The sequence below is a fragment of the Arachis ipaensis genome, chromosome B7 (assembly GCF_059453495.1).
Source record: "Arachis ipaensis isolate K30076 ecotype BB chromosome B7, ASM5945349v1, whole genome shotgun sequence".
Taxonomy (NCBI): domain Eukaryota; kingdom Viridiplantae; phylum Streptophyta; class Magnoliopsida; order Fabales; family Fabaceae; genus Arachis; species Arachis ipaensis.
Window position 1 is genome coordinate 67,282,724 of NC_142442.1, and position 20,385 is coordinate 67,303,108.

The 20,385-nt window shown below is 38.5% G+C and overlaps 3 non-coding genes across 3 annotated transcripts; all 3 read right to left on the minus strand.

The window, feature by feature from the left end:
* Positions 1 to 2,507: 2,507 nt before the first annotated feature.
* On the minus strand, positions 2,508 to 2,615 carry LOC148552881 (small nucleolar RNA R71). The gene has a single exon (XR_015893585.1). It is a non-coding gene; the product is annotated as a small nucleolar RNA R71 (small nucleolar RNA).
* An 8,521-nt stretch (positions 2,616 to 11,136) lies between these two features.
* Positions 11,137 to 11,244, minus strand: LOC148552882 (small nucleolar RNA R71). Its single transcript, XR_015893009.1, has one exon. It is a non-coding gene; the product is annotated as a small nucleolar RNA R71 (small nucleolar RNA).
* Positions 11,245 to 19,765: 8,521 nt separating this feature from the next.
* Positions 19,766 to 19,873, minus strand: LOC148552883 (small nucleolar RNA R71). Its single transcript, XR_015893010.1, has one exon. It is a non-coding gene; the product is annotated as a small nucleolar RNA R71 (small nucleolar RNA).
* Between the last annotated feature and the right edge of the window lie 512 nt (positions 19,874 to 20,385).

Here is a 20,385-nt window from a genome sequence, read left to right on the forward strand (position 1 = left end):
GTTTTCACTGAGAGGACGGGAAGTAGCCATTGACAACGGTGATGCCCAACACAAAGCTTGCCATGGAAAGGAGTATGAATGATTGGAAGAAGGCAATAGGAAAGCAGAGGTTCAGGAGGAACAAAGCATCTTCATACGCTTATCTGAAATTCCAACCAAAGAATTACATAAGTATATCTATCTTTATTTTATGTTTTATTCATCTTTTAATTATCAATTCTCCATCACCATCTGAATTCGCTTGACTGAGATTTACAAGGTGACCATAGCTTGCTTCAAGCCGACAGTCTCCGTGGGATCGACCCTTACTCACGTAAGGTTTATTACTTGGACGACCCAGTGCACTTGCTGGTTAGTTGTGCGGAATTGTGACAAAGTGTGATTCACGTTTAAGAGCTCCAAGTCCTTTGGCGCCGTTGTTGATGATCACAATTTCGCATACCAGGTTTTTGGCGCCGTTGCCGGCGATTGTTCGAGTTTGGACAACTGACGGTTCATCTTGTTGCTTAGATTAGGTACTTTTCAGAATTTTTAAGAATGAATTCTAGAGTTTCAAGGTGATGTTCTTATCATCACAAAAGCTGATTGATTCTCATCAATTTAGCTGTTGAATGTAATGTCCTGCTGAAGCTTGGCCAAACATGTCTAATCTTTTTAGACTGAAGCTTTAGACTAACATTGCATGATTCCTGGAATTCTCATTAAAAGTTTTGATTCTCTTTATTTTCTTTTCCATATAGTTTTGAAAATCACAAAAAATTTTATAAAATCATAAAAATAAAAAAATATTTTATGTTTCTTGTTTGAGTCTAGCATCAATTTTTAAGTTTGGTGTCAATTGCATGACTTTCTTCTTCTTGCATTTTTCAAATTTATACATATTGTTCTTCATTGATCTTCAAGTTATTCTTGATGATTTCATTGCTCTGATCTTTAAATTCTCTTGTTTTGTGTGTTTTGTTGTTTCTTACATGCATTTTCAATTTGTTATAGTCCTTAGTATACAAATTTTTAAGTTTGGTGTCTTGCATGCATTGTTCATTTGATCTTAGTTGCATTTTTATTGTTTCTCACCATTAAAAATTCAAAAATATTTTCAAAATTGTGTCTTTTCAAGTCAATAATACAGAGAATTGAAGATTCAGAACATTCAGCAGAGGAATCAAACAGAAAAAGCTGGGCGTTCAAAACGCCCAGTGAAGAAGGAAAACTGGCGTTTAAACGCCAGCCAGGGTACCTGGCTGGGTGTTTAACGCCTAAAAAGGTAGCATTTTGGGCGTTAAATGCCAGAAGGACACAAGAGGGAAGATTTTGTTTTTAATTCAAATTTTTTTCAAATCTTCATAATTTTTCAAAATCAAATCTTTTTCAAATCACATCTTTTCAATCATATCTCTTCAATATCAATTTCTTTCCATTTTTTTTAATTTTCAAAAATCCTTGTTATAATTAAAGATTTACTTCAAAAGTTTCAAGTTGTTACTTGCCTATTAAGAAATGATCAAACTTTAAATTTCAGAATCATATCTTTTAATTTCTTGTTAGTCAAGTAATCAACTTTAATTTTAAAAACTTTCTTTTTCTAAATTGATTTTCAATCATATCTTTTTCAAAATTAACTTTCAATCATATCTTTTTAATTTATAATTTCAAAATATTTTCAAAAATCACTTAATTTCTTTCCCAATCTTAATTTTCGAAAATCTCAATCAAATTTTCAAATTTCTTTTAATTAATTCAAAATCTTTTTAATTTATTTTTGAAAATTCTTCTCCTCTTCTCACATCCTTCTATTTAAAGGACTAACACTCCTCCTCAAGGTACAATTCGAACTCCCTCCTTTTTTATATGTTCGAATTCTTTTCCATCTACCTCCTCCTTCTATTCTTCTTTTCCTCTGACACCTCAAGGAATCTCTATACTGTGACATAGAGGATTCCCTACTTTCTTGTTCTCTTCTCTTTCATATAAGTAGAAGCAAAGATAAAGGCATACTTGTTCAAGCTGATCCTGAACCTGAAAGGACCTTGAAGAGAAAGCTAAAAGAAGCTAAAGCACAATTCTCTTTAGAGGGCCTAACAGAGCTCTTCAAGGAAGAAGAAACCATGGCAGCCGAAAACAACAATGCCAACAATGCAAGGAAGGTGCTTGGTAACTTTACTGCACCTACTCCCGACTTCTATGGGAGAAGCATCTCAATCTCTGCCATTGGAGCAAACAACTTTGAGCTTAAGCCTCAATTAGTTTCTCTAATGCAACAGAATTGCAAGTTTCATGGACTTCCATTAGAAGATCCTCATCAGTTCTTAGCTAAATTCTTGCAAATTTGTGACATTGTCAAGACCAATGGGGTTAACCCTGAAGTCTACAGACTTATGCTTTTTCCTTTTGCTGTAAGAGACAGAGCTAGGACATGGTTGGATACACAACCTAAAGAAAGCCTGAACTCTTGGGAAAAGCTAGTCAATGCCTTCTTGGCAAAGTTATTTCCACCTCAAAAATTAAGCAAGCTAAGAGTGGAAGTCCAAACCTTCAGACAGAAGGAAGGAGAATCCCTCTATGAAGCATGGAAAAGATACAAGCAATTGATCAGAAGATGTCCTTTTGACATGCTTTCTGAATGGAGCATCATAGGTATTTTCTATGATGGTCTGTCTGAACTATCCAAGATGTCATTGGATAGCTCTGCTGAAGGATCTCTTCATCTGAAGAAGACGCCTACAGAAGCTCAGAAACTCATTGAAATGGTTGCAAATAACCAATTCATGTACACTTCTGAAAGGAATCCTGTGAATAATGGGACAAATCAGAAGAAAGGAGTTCTTGAAATTGACACTCTGAATGCCATACTAGCTCAGAACAAAATATTGACTCAACAAGTCAATATGATTTCTCAGAGTCTGTCTGGAATGCAAGCAGCAACAGGCAGTACTAAGGAAGCTTCCTCTGAAGAAGAAGCTTATGATCCTGAGAACCCTGCAATGGAAGAGGTGAATTACATGGGAGAACCCTATGGAAACACCTATAATTCTTCATGGAGAAATCATCCAAATCTCTCATGGAAGGATCAACAGAGGTCTCAACAAGACTTCAATAACAATAATGGTGGAAGAAACAGGTTTAGCAATAGCAAGCCTTTTCCATCATCTTCTCAGCAACAGACAGAGGATTCTAAGTAGAGCCACTCTGATTTAGCAACCATTGTCTCTGATCTAATCAAAACCACTCAAAGTTTCATGACTGAAACAAGATCCTCCATTAGAAATTTGGAAGCACAAGTGGGTTAGCTGAGTAAGAAAGTTACTGAACTCCCTCCTAGTACTCTCCCAAGCAAAATAGAAGAGAATCCAAAGAGAGAGTGCAAGGCCATAAACATGTCTCACATGGCCGAACCTGGAGAGGAGGAAGAGGCAGTGATCTCCACTGAGGAAGACCTCAATGGACGTCCACTGACCTCCATGGAGTTCCCTAATGAGGAACCATGGGAATCTGAGGCTCAGACTGAGACCATAGAGATTCCATTGAATTTACTTTTGCCATTCATGAGCTCTGATGAGTATTCTTCCTCTGAAGAGGATGAAGATGTTACTAAAGAGTAAGTTGCTAAGTACCTTGGAGCAATCATGAAGCTAAATGCCAAGTTGTTTGGTAATGAGACTTGGGAGGATGAACCTCCATTGCTCATCAAAGAACTGGATGACTTGACTAGGCAGAGATTACCTCTGAAGAGACAAGACCCTGGGAAATTCTCAATCCCTTGTACCATAGGCACCATAACCTTTGAGAAGGCTCTGTGTGACCTAGGGTCAAGCATAAACCTCATGCCTCTCTTTGTAATGGAGAAGCTAGGGATCATTGAGGTACAAGCTACAAGAATCTCATTGGAGATGGCAGACAATTCAAAGAAACAAGCTTATGGACTTGTAGAGGATGTCTTGGTAAAGGTTGAAGGCCACTACATCCCTGCTGACTTCATAATCCTAGAGACTGGGAAGTGTATGTATGAATCCATCATCCTTGGCAGACCCTTCCTAGCCACAGCAAAAGCTGTGATTGATGTTGACAGAGGAGAAGTGATCATTCAAGTGAATAAAGACTCCCTTGTATTGAAAGCTCAAGGATATCCCTCTGTCACCATGGAGAGGAATCATGAAGAGCTTCTCTCAATAAAGAGTCAAACAGAGCCCCCACAGTCAAACTCTAAGTTTGGTGTTGGGAGACCACAACCAAACTTTAAGTTTGGTGTTTAACCCCCACATTTAAACTCTAATTTTGGTGTTGGGAGGTTCCAACATTGCTCTGAACATCTGTAAGGCTCCATGAGAGCCACTGTCAAGCTATTGACATTAAAGAAGCGCTTGTTGGGAGGCAACCCAATTTTTACTTATCTATATTAAATTTCTATTTTCTTTGTTATTTTATGTTTTCTATAGGTTGATGATCATGTGATGTCACAAAAAACAATTGAAAAATCAAAAATAGAAGAAAAAATAGAATGAAAAATAGAACACCCTGGAGAAGAAACTTATTGGCGTTTAAACGCCAGTAAGGGTAGCAAAATGGGCGTTAAACGCCCAGTCTGGCACCATTCTGGGCGTTTAACGCCAGAAATGGGCACCAGACTGGCGTTTAACACCAAGAATGGGCAAGAAGCTGGCGTTAAACGCCAGAAATGGGCAGCAGCCTGGCGTTTAACGCCAGGATTGACAGCAAGGGGCGTTTTGCACGCCACATGGTGCAGGGATGAGAAATTCTTGACACCTCAGGATCTGTGGACCCCATAGGATCCCCACCTACCCCACCTCTCTCTCTTCTTCACCCATTCACCAATCACCTCAACACCTCTTCCCCAAAAAAAAACCCCTCACCTATCAAATCCCATCATTCTCTTCACCATTCACATCCATCCTTCATAAAACCCCACCTACCTCACCATTCAAATTCAAACCACTTTCCCACCCAAACCCACCCATAATGGCCGATCCATACCCCCCTCCCTACTCCTATATAAACCCATCTTCACTCCTTCATTTTCACCTAACATACACACTACCTATCCCCCTTGGCCGAAACACTAAGCCCCCTCTATCTCCTCTATTTCTTCTTCTTCTACTCTCTTCTTTCTTCTTTTGCTCGAGGACGAGCAACCTTCTAAGTTTGGTGTGGTAAAAGCTAAAGCTTTTTTTGTTTTTCCATAACCATTAATGGCACCAAAGGCCGGAGAAACCTCTAGAAAGAGGAAAGGGAAGGCAAAAGCTTCCACCTCCGAGTCATGGGAGATGGAAAGATTCCTCTCAAGGGTGCATCAAGACCACTTCTATGAAGTTGTGGCCAAGAAGAAGGTGATCCCCGAGGTCCCTTTTAAGCTAAAAAAGGGCGAATATCCAGAGATCCGATATGAGATTCGAAGAAGAGGTTGGGAAGTTCTCACTAACCCCATTCAACAAGTCGGAATCTTAATGGTTCAAGAGTTCAATGCCAATGCATGGATCACCAAGAACCATGATCAAAGTGTGAACCCGGACCCTAAGAATTGGCTTGCAATGGTCCGAGGGAAATACTTAGACTTTAGTCCGGAAAATGTAAGGTTCGCATTCAATTTTCCTATGATGCAAGGAGATGCACACCCATACACTAGAAGGGTCAACTTTGATCAAAGGTTGGACCAAGTCCTCATGGACATCTGCGAAGAGGGCGCTCAATGAAAGAGTGATTCAAGAGGGAAGCCGGTTCAACTAAGAAGCCATGACCTCAAGCCTATGGCTAGGGGATGGTTGGAGTTCATCCAACGCTCAATCATTCCTACTAGCAACCGGTCTGAAGTTACTATAGACCGGGCTATCATGATTCATAGCATCATGACTAGAGAGGAAGTAGAAGTTCATGAAGTTATATCCCAAGAACTCTACAAAGTGGCGGACAAGTCCTCTACTGTGGCAAGGTTAGCCTTCCCTCATCTCATTTGTCACCTCTGCAATTCAGCTGGAATTGACATAGAGGAAGACATCCTCATTGATGAGGACAAGCCCATCACTAAGAAAAGGATGGAGCAAGTGAGAGAACCTCACCAAGAGCATGAGGAACTCCTCATCATGAAATCCCTGAGATGCCTCAAGGGATGCATTTTCCTCCACAAAACTATTGGGAGCAAATCAACACCTCCCTAGGAGAATTAAGTTTCAACATGGGACAATTAAGGGTGGAGCACCAAGAGCATTCCATCCTCCTCCATGAAATTAGAGAAGACCAAAGAACCATGAGAGAGGAGCAACAAAGGCAAGGAAGAGATATTGAGGAGCTCAAGCACTCCATAAGATCTTCAAGAGGAAGAACAACCCGCCATCACTAAGGTGGACCCGTTCTTTAATTTCCTTGTTCTTTATTTTCCTGTTTTTTGAAAATTGTGCTTTATGTTTATTTATGTTTGTGTCTTTATTACATGATCATTAGTGTCTTAGTGTCTATGCCTTAAAGCTATGAAAATGAATCCATCACCTTTCTTAAATAAAAAATGTTTTTAATTGAAAAAGAAAAAGAAGTGCATGAATTTCAAATTTTAAAACAGTTTAATTATCTTAATGTGGTGGCAATACTATTGTTTTTCTGAATGAATGCTTGAACAGTGCATATTTTTGAATTTGATTGTTTATGAATGTTAAAATTGTTGGCTCTTGAAAGAATGATGGGAAAAGGAGAAATGTTATCTGATGATCTGAAAAATCATAAAATTGATTCTTGAAGCAAGAAAAAGCAGTGAAAAGCTTGCAAAAAAAAGAGAAAAGAAAAAAAAAAGAAAAGCAAGTAGAAAAGCCAGTACCCCTTTAAACCAAAAGGCAAGGGTGATAAAAAGGTTCCAAGGCTTTGAGCATCAGTGGATAGGAGGGCCCACAGGAACAAAATCCTGGCCTAAGCGGCTAAACCAAGTTGTCCCTAACCATGTGCTTGTGGCATGAAGGTGTCAAGTGAAAACTTGAGACTGAGCGGTTAAAGTCGAGGTCCAAAGCAAAAAGAAGAGTGTGCTTAAGAACCCTGGACACCTCTAATTGGGGACTCTAGCAAAGCTGAGTCACAATCTGAAAAGGTTCACCCAGTTATGTGTCTGTGGCATTTATGTATCCAGTGGTAATACTGGAAAACAAAGTGCTTAGGGCCACGGCCAAGACTCATAAAGTAGCTGTGTTCAAGAATCAACATACTTAACTAGGAGAATAAATAACACTATCTGGATTCTTAGTTCCTATAGATGCCAATCATTCTGAACTTCAAGGAATAAAGTGAGATGCCAAAACTGTTCAGAAGCAAAAAGCTAAAAGCCCCGCTCATCTAATTAATACTGATCTTCATAGATGTTTTTAGAATTCATTGTATATTCTTCTCTTTTTATCCTATTTGATTTTCAGTTTCTTGGGGACAAGCAACAATTTAAGTTTGGTGTTGTGATGAGCCGATAATTTATACGCTTTTTGGCATTGTTTTTAGTATGTTTTTAGTATATTTTAATTAGTTTTTATTATGTTTTTATTAGTTTTTAAATAAAAATCACAATTCTGGACTTTACTATGAGTTTGTGTGTTTTTCTGTGATTTCAGGTATTTTCTGGCTGAAATTGAGGGACCTGAGCAAAAATCTGATTCAGAGGCTGAAAAAGGACTGCAGATGCTGTTAGATTCTGACCTCCCTGCACTCAAAGTAGATTTTCTGGAGCTACAGAAGCCCAATTGGTGCGCTCTCAATTGCGTTGGAAAGTAGACATCCTGGGCTTTCCAGCAATTTATAATAGTCTATACTTTTTCTGATATTTGATGGCCTAAACCGGCGTTCCAAGTCAGCTCAAGAATTTTGGCGTTTAACTCCAAAACTGGCACAAAAGCTGGAGTTAAACGCCCAAACTGGCACAAAAGCTGACGTTTAACTCCAAGAAAAGTCTCTACACATGGAAGCTTCAATTCTCAGTCCAAGCACACATCAAGTGGGCCCGGAAGAAGATTTCTGCATTAATTACTGATTTCTGTAAATCCTAGGCTACTAGTTCTCTATAAATAGGACCTTTTGCTATTGTATTTTCATCTTTGGACGTTTAGTCCCTAGAGCTTGGAGGCTGGCCATTCGGCCATGCTTACACTATTATCACTTATGTATTTTCAACGGTGGAGTTTCTACACACCATAGATTAAGGTGTGGAGCTCTGCTGTTCTTCATGAATTAATACAAAGTACTATTGTTTTTCTATTCAACTCAAGTCTATTTCTTCTCCAAGATATTCATTCGTTCTTCAACTTGATGAATGTGATGATCCGTGACACACATCATCATTCTCTCCTATGAACATGTGCCTGACAACCACCTCTGTTCTACTAGCAATGGCTTGAATGCGTATCTCTTGGGTTTCTAATCTAAGATTGGAACCTTCGTGGTATAGGCTAGAATTATTGGCAGCCATTCCTGAGATTCAGAACATCTAAACCTTGTCTGTGGGATTCTGAGTAGGATCTGGGAAGGGATGACTGTGACGAGCTTCAAACTTGCGATTGTTGGGCGTGTGACAGACGCAAAAGGATCAATGGATCCTATTCCAGCATGATCGAGAACCGACAGATGATTAGCCGTGCGGTGACAGCACATTTGGAACGTTTTCACTGAGAGGACGGGAAGTAGCCATTGACAACGGTGATGCCCAACACAAAGCTTGCCATGGAAAGGAGTATGAATGATTGGAAGAAGGCAATAGGAAAGCAGAGGTTCAGGAGGAACAAAGCATCTTCATACGCTTATCTGAAATTCCAACCAAAGAATTACATAAGTATATCTATCTTTATTTTATGTTTTATTCATCTTTTAATTATCAATTCTCCATCACCATCTGAATTCGCTTGACTGAGATTTACAAGGTGACCATAGCTTGCTTCAAGCCGACAGTCTCCGTGGGATCGACCCTTACTCACGTAAGGTTTATTACTTGGACGACCCAGTGCACTTGCTGGTTAGTTGTGCGGAATTGTGACAAAGTGTGATTCACGTTTAAGAGCTCCAAGTCCTTTGGCGCCATTGTTGATGATCACAATTTCGCATACCAGGTTTTTGGCGCCGTTGCCGGCGATTGTTCGAGTTTGGACAACTGACGGTTCATCTTGTTGCTTAGATTAGGTACTTTTCAGAATTTTTAAGAATGAATTCTAGAGTTTCAAGGTGATGTTCTTATCATCACAAAAGCTGATTGATTCTCATCAATTTAGCTGTTGAATGTAATGTCCTGCTGAAGCTTGGCCAAACATGTCTAATCTTTTTAGACTGAAGCTTTAGACTAACATTGCATGATTCCTGGAATTCTCATTAAAAGTTTTGATTCTCTTTATTTTCTTTTCCATATAGTTTTGAAAATCACAAAAAATTTTATAAAATCATAAAAATAAAAAAATATTTTATGTTTCTTGTTTGAGTCTAGCATCAATTTTTAAGTTTGGTGTCAATTGCATGACTTTCTTCTTCTTGCATTTTTCGAATTTATACATATTGTTCTTCATTGATCTTCAAGTTATTCTTGATGATTTCATTGCTTTGATCTTTAAATTCTCTTGTTTTGTGTGTTTTGTTGTTTCTTACATGCATTTTCAATTTGTTATAGTCCTTAGTATACAAATTTTTAAGTTTGGTGTCTTGCATGCATTGTTCATTTGATCTTAGTTGCATTTTTATTGTTTCTCACCATTAAAAATTCAAAAATATTTTCAAAATTGTGTCTTTTCAAGTCAATAATACAGAGAATTGAAGATTCAGAACATTCAGCAGAGGAATCAAACAGAAAAAGCTGGGCGTTCAAAACGCCCAGTGAAGAAGGAAAACTGGCGTTTAAACGCCAGCCAGGGTACCTGGCTGGGTGTTTAACGCCTAAAAAGGTAGCATTTTGGGCGTTAAATGCCAGAAGGACACAAGAGGGAAGATTTTGTTTTTAATTCAAATTTTTTTCAAATCTTCATAATTTTTCAAAATCAAATCTTTTTCAAATCACATCTTTTCAATCATATCTCTTCAATATCAATTTCTTTCCATTTTTTTTAATTTTCAAAAATCCTTGTTATAATTAAAGATTTACTTCAAAAGTTTCAAGTTGTTACTTGCCTATTAAGAAATGATCAAACTTTAAATTTCAGAATCATATCTTTTAATTTCTTGTTAGTCAAGTAATCAACTTTAATTTTAAAAACTTTCTTTTTCTAAATTGATTTTCAATCATATCTTTTTCAAAATTAACTTTCAATCATATCTTTTTAATTTATAATTTCAAAATATTTTCAAAAATCACTTAATTTCTTTCCCAATCTTAATTTTCGAAAATCTCAATCAAATTTTCAAATTTCTTTTAATTAATTCAAAATCTTTTTAATTTATTTTTGAAAATTCTTCTCCTCTTCTCACATCCTTCTATTTAAAGGACTAACACTCCTCCTCAAGGTACAATTCGAACTCCCTCCTTTTTTATATGTTCGAATTCTTTTCCATCTACCCCCTCCTTCTATTCTTCTTTTCCTCTGACACCTCAAGGAATCTCTATACTGTGACATAGAGGATTCCCTACTTTCTTGTTCTCTTCTCTTTCATATAAGTAGAAGCAAAGATAAAGGCATACTTGTTCAAGCTGATCCTGAACCTGAAAGGACCTTGAAGAGAAAGCTAAAAGAAGCTAAAGCACAATTCTCTTTAGAGGGCCTAACAGAGCTCTTCAAGGAAGAAGAAACCATGGCAGCCGAAAACAACAATGCCAACAATGCAAGGAAGGTGCTTGGTAACTTTACTGCACCTACTCCCGACTTCTATGGGAGAAGCATCTCAATCTCTGCCATTGGAGCAAACAACTTTGAGCTTAAGCCTCAATTAGTTTCTCTAATGCAACAGAATTGCAAGTTTCATGGACTTCCATTAGAAGATCCTCATCAGTTCTTAGCTAAATTCTTGCAAATTTGTGACATTGTCAAGACCAATGGGGTTGACCCTGAAGTCTACAGACTTATGCTTTTTCCTTTTGCTGTAAGAGACAGAGCTAGGACATGGTTGGATACACAACCTAAAGAAAGCCTGAACTCTTGGGAAAAGCTAGTCAATGCCTTCTTGGCAAAGTTATTTCCACCTCAAAAATTAAGCAAGCTAAGAGTGGAAGTCCAAACCTTCAGACAGAAGGAAGGAGAATCCCTCTATGAAGCATGGGAAAGATACAAGCAATTGATCAGAAGATGTCCTTTTGACATGCTTTCTGAATGGAGCATCATAGGTATTTTCTATGATGGTCTGTCTGAACTATCCAAGATGTCATTGGATAGCTCTGCTGAAGGATCTCTTCATCTGAAGAAGACGCCTACAGAAGCTCAGAAACTCATTGAAATGGTTGCAAATAACCAATTCATGTACACTTCTGAAAGGAATCCTGTGAATAATGGGACAAATCAGAAGAAAGGAGTTCTTGAAGTTGACACTCTGAATGCCATACTAGCTCAGAACAAAATATTGACTCAACAAGTCAATATGATTTCTCAGAGTCTGTCTGGAATGCAAGCAGCAACAGGCAGTACTAAGGAAGCTTCCTCTGAAGAAGAAGCTTATGATCCTGAGAACCCTGCAATGGAAGAGGTGAATTACATGGGAGAACCCTATGGAAACACCTATAATTCTTCATGGAGAAATCATCCAAATCTCTCATGGAAGGATCAACAGAGGTCTCAACAAGACTTCAATAACAATAATGGTGGAAGAAACAGGTTTAGCAATAGCAAGCCTTTTCCATCATCTTCTCAGCAACAGACAGAGGATTCTAAGTAGAGCCACTCTGATTTAGCAACCATTGTCTCTGATCTAATCAAAACCACTCAAAGTTTCATGACTGAAACAAGATCCTCCATTAGAAATTTGGAAGCACAAGTGGGTTAGCTGAGTAAGAAAGTTACTGAACTCCCTCCTAGTACTCTCCCAAGCAAAATAGAAGAGAATCCAAAGAGAGAGTGCAAGGCCATAAACATGTCTCACATGGCCGAACCTGGAGAGGAGGAAGAGGCAGTGATCTCCACTGAGGAAGACCTCAATGGACGTCCACTGACCTCCATGGAGTTCCCTAATGAGGAACCATGGGAATCTGAGGCTCAGACTGAGACCATAGAGATTCCATTGAATTTACTTTTGCCATTCATGAGCTCTGATGAGTATTCTTCCTCTGAAGAGGATGAAGATGTTACTAAAGAGTAAGTTGCTAAGTACCTTGGAGCAATCATGAAGCTAAATGCCAAGTTGTTTGGTAATGAGACTTGGGAGGATGAACCTCCATTGCTCATCAAAGAACTGGATGACTTGACTAGGCAGAGATTACCTCTGAAGAGACAAGACCCTGGGAAATTCTCAATCCCTTGTACCATAGGCACCATAACCTTTGAGAAGGCTTTGTGTGACCTAGGGTCAAGCATAAACCTCATGCCTCTCTTTGTAATGGAGAAGCTAGGGATCATTGAGGTACAAGCTGCAAGAATCTCATTGGAGATGGCAGACAATTCAAAGAAACAAGCTTATGGACTTGTAGAGGATGTCTTGGTAAAGGTTGAAGGCCACTACATCCCTGCTGACTTCATAATCCTAGAGACTGGGAAGTGTATGTATGAATCCATCATCCTTGGCAGACCCTTCCTAGCCACAGCAAAAGCTGTGATTGATGTTGACAGAGGAGAAGTGATCATTCAAGTGAATGAAGACTCCCTTGTATTGAAAGCTCAAGGATATCCCTCTGTCACCATGGAGAGGAATCATGAAGAGCTTCTCTCAATACAGAGTCAAACAGAGCCCCCACAGTCAAACTCTAAGTTTGGTGTTGGGAGACCACAACCAAACTTTAAGTTTGGTGTTTAACCCCCATATTTAAACTCTAATTTTGGTGTTGGGAGGTTCCAACATTGCTCTGAACATCTGTAAGGCTCCATGAGAGCCACTGTCAAGCTATTGACATTAAAGAAGCGCTTGTTGGGAGGCAACCCAATTTTTACTTATCTATATTAAATTTCTATTTTCTTTGTTATTTTATGTTTTCTATAGGTTGATGATCATGTGATGTCACAAAAAACAATTGAAAAATCAAAAATAGAAGAAAAAATAGAATGAAAAATAGAACACCCTGGAGAAGAAACTTATTGGCGTTTAAACGCCAGTAAGGGTAGCAGAATGGGCGTTAAACGCCCAGTCTGGCACCATTCTGGGTGTTTAACGCCAGAAATGGGCACCAGACTGGCGTTTAACGCCAAGAATGGGCAAGAAGCTGGCGTTAAACGCCAGAAATGGGCAGCAGCCTGGCGTTTAACGCCAGGATTGACAGCAAGGGGCGTTTTGCACGCCACATGGTGCAGGGATGAAAAATTCTTGACACCTCAGGATCTGTGGACCCCATAGGATCCCCACCTACCCCACCTCTCTCTCTTCTTCACCCATTCACCAATCACCTCAACACCTCTTCCCCAAAAAGAAACCCCTCACCTATCAAATCCCATCATTCTCTTCACCATTCACATCCATCCTTCATAAAACCCCACCTACCTCACCATTCAAATTCAAACCACTTTCCCACCCAAACCCACCCATAATGGCCGATCCATACCCCCCTCCCTACTCCTATATAAACCCATCTTCACTCCTTCATTTTCACCTAACATACACACTACCTATCCCCCTTGGCCGAAACACTAAGCCCCCTCTATCTCCTCTATTTCTTCTTCTTCTACTCTCTTCTTTCTTCTTTTGCTCGAGGACGAGCAACCTTCTAAGTTTGGTGTGGTAAAAGCTAAAGCTTTTTTTGTTTTTCCATAACCATTAATGGCACCAAAGGCCGGAGAAACCTCTAGAAAGAGGAAAGGGAAGGCAAAAGCTTCCACCTCCGAGTCATGGGAGATGGAAAGATTCCTCTCAAGGGTGCATCAAGACCACTTCTATGAAGTTGTGGCCAAGAAGAAGGTGATCCCCGAGGTCCCTTTTAAGCTAAAAAAGGGCGAATATCCAGAGATCCGATATGAGATTCGAAGAAGAGGTTGGGAAGTTCTCACTAACCCCATTCAACAAGTCGGAATCTTAATGGTTCAAGAGTTCAATGCCAATGCATGGATCACCAAGAACCATGATCAAAGTGTGAACCCGGACCCTAAGAATTGGCTTGCAATGGTCCGAGGGAAATACTTAGACTTTAGTCCGGAAAATGTAAGGTTCGCATTCAATTTTCCTATGATGCAAGGAGATGCACACCCATACACTAGAAGGGTCAACTTTGATCAAAGGTTGGACCAAGTCCTCATGGACATCTGCGAAGAGGGCGCTCAATGAAAGAGTGATTCAAGAGGGAAGCCGGTTCAACTAAGAAGCCATGACCTCAAGCCTATGGCTAGGGGATGGTTGGAGTTCATCCAACGCTCAATCATTCCTACTAGCAACCGGTCTGAAGTTACTATAGACCGGGCTATCATGATTCATAGCATCATGACTAGAGAGGAAGTAGAAGTTCATGAAGTTATATCCCAAGAACTCTACAAAGTGGCGGACAAGTCCTCTACTGTGGCAAGGTTAGCCTTCCCTCATCTCATTTGTCACCTCTGCAATTCAGCTGAAATTGACATAGAGGAAGACATCCTCATTGATGAGGACAAGCCCATCACTAAGAAAAGGATGGAGCAAGTGAGAGAACCTCACCAAGAGCATGAGGAACTCCTCATCATGAAATCCCTGAGATGCCTCAAGGGATGCATTTTCCTCCACAAAACTATTGGGAGCAAATCAACACCTCCCTAGGAGAATTAAGTTTCAACATGGGACAATTAAGGGTGGAGCACCAAGAGCATTCCATCCTCCTCCATGAAATTAGAGAAGACCAAAGAACCATGAGAGAGGAGCAACAAAGGCAAGGAAGAGATATTGAGGAGCTCAAGCACTCCATAAGATCTTCAAGAGGAAGAACAACCCGCCATCACTAAGGTGGACCCGTTCTTTAATTTCCTTGTTCTTTATTTTCCTGTTTTTTGAAAATTGTGCTTTATGTTTATTTATGTTTGTGTCTTTATTACATGATCATTAGTGTCTTAGTGTCTATGCCTTAAAGCTATGAAAATGAATCCATCACCTTTCTTAAATAAAAAATGTTTTTAATTGAAAAAGAAAAAGAAGTGCATGAATTTCAAATTTTAAAACAGTTTAATTATCTTAATGTGGTGGCAATACTATTGTTTTTCTGAATGAATGCTTGAACAGTGCATATTTTTGAATTTGATTGTTTATGAATGTTAAAATTGTTGGCTCTTGAAAGAATGATGGGAAAAGGAGAAATGTTATCTGATGATCTGAAAAATCATAAAATTGATTCTTGAAGCAAGAAAAAGCAGTGAAAAGCTTGCAAAAAAAAGAGAAAAGAAAAAAAAAAGAAAAGCAAGTAGAAAAGCCAGTACCCCTTTAAACCAAAAGGCAAGGGTGATAAAAAGGTTCCAAGGCTTTGAGCATCAGTGGATAGGAGGGCCCACAGGAACAAAATCCTGGCCTAAGCGGCTAAACCAAGTTGTCCCTAACCATGTGCTTGTGGCATGAAGATGTCAAGTGAAAACTTGAGACTGAGCGGTTAAAGTCGAGGTCCAAAGCAAAAAGAAGAGTGTGCTTAAGAACCCTGGACACCTCTAATTGGGGACTCTAGCAAAGCTGAGTCACAATCTGAAAAGGTTCACCCAGTTATGTGTCTGTGGCATTTATGTATCCAGTGGTAATACTGGAAAACAAAGTGCTTAGGGCCACGGCCAAGACTCATAAAGTAGCTGTGTTCAAGAATCAACATACTTAACTAGGAGAATAAATAACACTATCTGGATTCTGAGTTCCTATAGATGCCAATCATTCTGAACTTCAAGGAATAAAGTGAGATGCCAAAACTGTTCAGAAGCAAAAAGCTAAAAGCCCCGCTCATCTAATTAATACTGATCTTCATAGATGTTTTTAGAATTCATTGTATATTCTTCTCTTTTTATCCTATTTGATTTTCAGTTTCTTGGGGACAAGCAACAATTTAAGTTTGGTGTTGTGATGAGCCGATAATTTATACGCTTTTTGGCATTGTTTTTAGTATGTTTTTAGTATATTTTAATTAGTTTTTATTATGTTTTTATTAGTTTTTAAATAAAAATCACAATTCTGGACTTTACTATGAGTTTGTGTGTTTTTCTGTGATTTCAGGTATTTTCTGGCTGAAATTGAGGGACCTGAGCAAAAATCTGATTCAGAGGCTGAAAAAGGACTGCAGATGCTGTTAGATTCTGACCTCCCTGCACTCAAAGTAGATTTTCTGGAGCTACAGAAGCCCAATTGGTGCGCTCTCAATTGCGTTGGAAAGTAGACATCCTGGGCTTTCCAGCAATTTATAATAGTCTATACTTTTTCTGATATTTGATGGCCCAAACCGGCGTTCCAAGTCAGCTCAAGAATTTTGGCGTTTAACTCCAAAACTGGCACAAAAGCTGGAGTTAAACGCCCAAACTGGCACAAAAGCTGACGTTTAACTCCAAGAAAAGTCTCTACACATGGAAGCTTCAATTCTCAGTCCAAGCACACATCAAGTGGGCCCGGAAGAAGATTTCTGCATTAATTACTGATTTCTGTAAATCCTAGGCTACTAGTTCTCTATAAATAGGACCTTTTGCTATTGTATTTTCATCTTTGGACGTTTAGTCCCTAGAGCTTGGAGGCTGGCCATTCGGCCATGCTTACACTATTATCACTTATGTATTTTCAACGGTGGAGTTTCTACACACCATAGATTAAGGTGTGGAGCTCTGCTGTTCTTCATGAATTAATACAAAGTACTATTGTTTTTCTATTCAACTCAAGTCTATTTCTTCTCCAAGATATTCATTCGTTCTTTAACTTGATGAATGTGATGATCCGTGACACACATCATCATTCTCTCCTATGAACATGTGCCTGACAACAACCTCTGTTCTACTAGCAATGGCTTGAATGCGTATCTCTTGGGTTTCTAATCTAAGATTGGAACCTTCGTGGTATAGGCTAGAATTATTGGCAGCCATTCCTGAGATTCAGAACATCTAAACCTTGTCTGTGGGATTCTGAGTAGGATCTGGGAAGGGATGACTGTGACGAGCTTCAAACTTGCGATTGTTGGGCGTGTGACAGACGCAAAAGGATCAATGGATCCTATTCCAGCATGATCGAGAACCGACAGATGATTAGCCGTGCGGTGACAGCACATTTGGAACATTTTCACTGAGAGGACGGGAAGTAGCCATTGACAACGGTGATGCCCAACATAAAGCTTGCCATGGAAAGGAGTATGAATGATTGGAAGAAGGCAATAGGAAAGCAGAGGTTCAGGAGGAACAAAGCATCTTCATACGCTTATCTGAAATTCCAACCAAAGAATTACATAAGTATATCTATCTTTATTTTATGTTTTATTCATCTTTTAATTATCAATTCTCCATCACCATCTGAATTCGCTTGACTGAGATTTACAAGGTGACCATAGCTTGCTTCAAGCCGACAGTCTCCGTGGGATCGACCCTTACTCACGTAAGGTTTATTACTTGGACGACCCAGTGCACTTGCTGGTTAGTTGTGCGGAATTGTGACAAAGTGTGATTCATGTTTAAGAGCTCCAAGTCCTTTGGCGCCGTTGTTGATGATCACAATTTCGCATACCAGGTTTTTGGCGCCGTTGCCGGCGATTGTTCGAGTTTGGACAACTGACGGTTCATCTTGTTGCTTAGATTAGGTACTTTTCAGAATTTTTAAGAATGAATTCTAGAGTTTCAAGGTGATGTTCTTATCATCACAAAAGCTGATTGATTCTCATCAATTTAGCTGTTGAATGTAATGTCCTGCTGAAGCTTGGCCAAACATGTCTAATCTTTTTAGACTGAAGCTTTAGACTAACATTGCATGATTCCTGGAATTCTCATTAAAAGTTTTGATTCTCTTTATTTTCTTTTCCATATAGTTTTGAAAATCACAAAAAATTTTATAAAATCATAAAAATAAAAAAATATTTTATGTTTCTTGTTTGAGTCTAGCATCAATTTTTAAGTTTGGTGTCAATTGCATGACTTTCTTCTTCTTGCATTTTTCGAATTTATACATATTGTTCTTCATTGATCTTCAAGTTATTCTTGATGATTTCATTGCTTTGATCTTTAAATTCTCTTGTTTTGTGTGTTTTGTTGTTTCTTACATGCATTTTCAATTTGTTATAGTCCTTAGTATACAAATTTTTAAGTTTGGTGTCTTGCATGCATTGTTCATTTGATCTTAGTTGCATTTTTATTGTTTCTCACCATTAAAAATTCAAAAATATTTTCAAAATTGTGTCTTTTCAAGTCAATAATACAGAGAATTGAAGATTCAGAACATTCAGCAGAGGAATCAAACAGAAAAAGCTGGGCGTTCAAAACGCCCAGTGAAGAAGGAAAACTGGCGTTTAAACGCCAGCCAGGGTACCTGGCTGGGTGTTTAACGCCTAAAAAGGTAGCATTTTGGGCGTTAAATGCCAGAAGGACACAAGAGGGAAGATTTTGTTTTTAATTCAAATTTTTTTCAAATCTTCATAATTTTTCAAAATCAAATCTTTTTCAAATCACATCTTTTCAATCATATCTCTTCAATATCAATTTCTTTCCATTTTTTTTAATTTTCAAAAATCCTTGTTATAATTAAAGATTTACTTCAAAAGTTTCAAGTTGTTACTTGCCTATTAAGAAATGATCAAACTTTAAATTTCAGAATCATATCTTTTAATTTCTTGTTAGTCAAGTAATCAACTTTAATTTTAAAAACTTTCTTTTTCTAAATTGATTTTCAATCATATCTTTTTCAAAATTAACTTTCAATCATATCTTTTTAATTTATAATTTCAAAATATTTTCAAAAATCACTTAATTTCTTTCCCAATCTTAATTTTCGAAAATCTCAATCAAATTTTCAAATTTCTTTTAATTAATTCAAAATCTTTTTAATTTATTTTTGAAAATTCTTCTCCTCTTCTCACATCCTTCTATTTAAAGGACTAACACTCCTCCTCAAGGTACAATTCGAACTCCCTCCTTTTTTATATGTTCGAATTCTTTTCCATCTACCCCCTCCTTCTATTCTTCTTTTCCTCTGACACCTCAAGGAATCTCTATACTGTGACATAGAGGATTCCCTACTTTCTTGTTCTCTTCTCTTTCATATAAGTAGAAGCAAAGATAAAGGCATACTTGTTCAAGCTGATCCTGAACCTGAAAGGACCTTGAAGAGAAAGCTAAAAGAAGCTAAAGCACAATTCTCTTTAGAGGGCCTAACAGAGCTCTTCAAGGAAGAAGAAACCATGGCAGCCGAAAACAACAATGCCAACAATGCAAGGAAGGTGCTTGGTAACTTTACTGCACCTACTCCCGACTTCTATGGGAGAAGCATCTCAATCTCTGCCATTGGAGCAAACAACTTTGAGCTTAAGCCTCAATTAGTTTCTCTAATGCAACAGAATTGCAAGTTTCATGGACTTCCATTAGAAGATCCTCATCAGTTCTTAGCTAAATTCTTGCAAATTTGTGACATTGTCAAGACCAATGGGGTTGACCCTGAAGTCTACAGACTTATGCTTTTTCCTTTTGCTGTAAGAGACAGAGCTAGGACATGGTTGGATACACAACCTAAAGAAAGCCTGAACTCTTGGGAAAAGCTAGTCAATGCCTTCTTGGCAAAGTTATTTCCACCTCAAAAATTAAGCAAGCTAAGAGTGGAAGTCCAAACCTTCAGACAGAAGGAAGGAGAATCCCTCTATGAAGCATGGGAAAGATACAAGCAATTGATCAGAAGATGTCCTTTTGACATGCTTTCTGAATGGAGCATCATAGGTATTTTCTATGATGGTCTGTCTGAACTATCCAAGATGTCATTGGATAGCTCTGCTGAAGGATCTCTTCATCTGACGAAGACGCCTACAGAAGCTCAGAAACTCATTGAAATGGTTGCAAATAACCAATTCATGTACACTTCTGAAAGGAATCCTGTGAATAATGGGACAAATCAGAAGAAAGGAGTTCTTGAAGTTGACACTCTGAATGCCATACTAGCTCAGAACAAAATATTGACTCAACAAGTCAATATGATTTCTCAGAGTCTGTCTGGAATGCAAGCAGCAACAGGCAGTACTAAGGAAGCTTCCTCTGAAGAAGAAGCTTATGATCCTGAGAACCCTGCAATGGAAGAGGTGAATTACATGGGAGAACCCTATGGAAACACCTATAATTCTTCATGGAGAAATCATCCAAATCTCTCATGGAAGGATCAACAGAGGTCTCAACAAGACTTCAATAACAATAATGGTGGAAGAAACAGGTTTAGCAA